Raw genomic sequence first — 2,296 nt, forward strand, 5'->3', positions numbered from 1 at the left:
AAATCAAGCTTGAGTTTTATTTCAGGAACAAGTTTTGCTTTTCTTTTAATGTAAAAAAGAAATTAGTCTCTGCTACTTTTCTCCCTGTCCTTGATTACGGTGATGTTGTATATCAGTTTGCACCTTCTTATCTTCTTTCTTCCTTAGATGCCGTTTATCATGGTGCTCTAAGGTTCATATCAGATTGTAAATCTTCAACTCATCATTGCACTTTGTATGACAGAGTAGATTGGCCTTCTCTGTCTATCAGAAGAAAGATGCACTGGTACTTAATTATTTACAAAGCCATCTTGGGGTTGTTGTCTTCTTATCTTTGTTGTTTTATGCAACAGAAAATTACCAATAATTATTTTCTTCGTTCGCAAAACTTTTATACTCCTTCTGTTCCTAGGTAAGAAGTCTTTTATGTATGCAGCGCCGTTTGGTTGGAATTTCCTCCAATCTAAATTAAAATGAGAAAATCTGCTGACTCTAGACCATTTCAAATCCGTTATCCGGCAAATGGAAGTTGATCTAACAATATGCAACTGCTTTTAAGTGTTTTTAAAGGGTCATTCCACCCATTTGAACATTGTTTTTTATTTAAAGTGGGTCAAATATGTAGCCGAAATGTAAAATAAATTTTGAATTTGGTGCCTTCGTGACCGAGGAAAGACAAAAAATAACTTCAGGACGCATTTATATGAAAGACAACAACTCCCACAATGCACCACATTGCACAGCTCCGCAAGCCACTCCCACTAATCCAGAAAGCGAAATCACTCTTCCGTCTACCAGGCTAGCTACCACCAGAGCTTGAAATTAATTTCACACAAAATGTCTAGTTAGTTGGCGAACTCATTAGTGCATTACTCCTCGTTTGTATTTCTTTCGAAAAGGTGAATTATTGCATGGTACCTGGATGTTCAGTCAGAACATGCGGTGTGAAACTAGGATAGTTCACAACACAAACGTCCGTGTCCTCGTCTGATTCAGAGATTTCGTCCAGGAGAAATTGTCATTGTTGAAATTCTTTGCCGCAGACGGACTCTATCTCTGTGTTCGTAGCGGTTCGTAGTTGCATAGTGAGATCACCAGCGCCACCAGTCCGCCCTAACTCGAGCCAGTCCGGGCTCCTCGTCCGCGGCAGGCAGTTCTTCTGCCTCGGCTGCTCTTCGCTATAATGCGGCTTGTAAAGGTAGCCACAAACACCTGATTCAAGCATCAAACTTCCGAAATCCTCTTCTATATCATATTGAGCACTCTCCTCCGCTATTGTCATAACTTCACATCTGTCTCCACAGCGCCTGTTAGCTTAGCTTCAAACAAGATGGAGGATATTGCTTTCAGTTTCAGAGAGTAAAGTCCCACCCACTGATCTGTAATAGGTCTAGCGTGAGCAGTTCCCGCCCCCTGGGAAAGATGAGGAACGAGTGTCTGTAGTCTCAACAGAAATCCCCCCCCTCTTACACTTCCTCCAACAATGACGCAAAAATCGTCATTTTGCGTCATTGTAGGAGGAAGTGTAAGAGGGGGGGGATTTCTGTTGAGACTACAGACACTCGTTCCTCATCTTTAAATGTGCTAAATGTGCAGCAGAGTTAAATGTGCAGCAGTACAATCAGTTCCATCACAGATAAACATCAGTGATGGAACTGATTGTACTGCTGCACATTTTGACCAGGACACTCCTGTGAAAGAGATTTTTAATCTCCGAGAGCTTTTTCTGGTTAAATAAAGGTTAAATAAAAATAAAAAAATAAAATAAATTAGGGGGCAGACCTAATAAATACTGATAATAGGATTCAGAACTTCGGATTGGAATTCCAGCACACACACTATATCATTATAATTGTTTTTTCTGTCCACTTTTAGGTAAAAGTTCCCAGAAGAAGACACCCTGGCAGCAGACAGAGGTGCAGGCGGTGGAAAGGCACATGAAGCGATTCATCACATCGCTCACTGTACCAGCAAAGAGCGATTGTGACAAATGTTTAAAAGCTGAACCAGAAGCACTGAAGAACCGCAATTGGAAGACCGTAAAGTTTTACATTTATAATCGCATTACAGCTTACAAAAAGAAATTTCAGTGAAAATAATAATAATGTGAAGATGCAGCTCTGTCAGGGCAGGTTTTGTTAAAAGATGTTAAAGGGTTAATATGTTTGGGTTTGCTAACCCTTTAAAACAACAGCAACACTTGTGGGCTATAGAATAACTTAATATTTGCACTATGTTTTATGATGACCGTGATGAAGGCCACCAGTCGGAAAGCATTGGTCGAACAACAAAGTAGTTCTAAAGTTGTAGTTTGTTT

At 40.2% G+C, this 2,296-nt stretch overlaps 1 protein-coding gene across 1 annotated transcript in view; it reads left to right on the plus strand.

Moving 5' to 3' along the window:
• The first annotated feature begins 1,885 nt into the window (after nt 1-1,885).
• Nucleotides 1,886-2,296, plus strand: part of rpl29 (ribosomal protein L29) — a 49,835-nt gene continuing 49,424 nt past the window's right edge. The window contains exon 1 of the mRNA XM_059537343.1: nt 1,886-1,891. The gene's annotated coding sequence lies outside the window, so the exon portion shown is untranslated. The remainder of the gene's footprint in view (nt 1,892-2,296) is intronic.

This window comes from Carassius carassius, chromosome 44 (genome assembly GCF_963082965.1).
Source record: "Carassius carassius chromosome 44, fCarCar2.1, whole genome shotgun sequence".
NCBI classification, from domain to species: domain Eukaryota; kingdom Metazoa; phylum Chordata; class Actinopteri; order Cypriniformes; family Cyprinidae; genus Carassius; species Carassius carassius.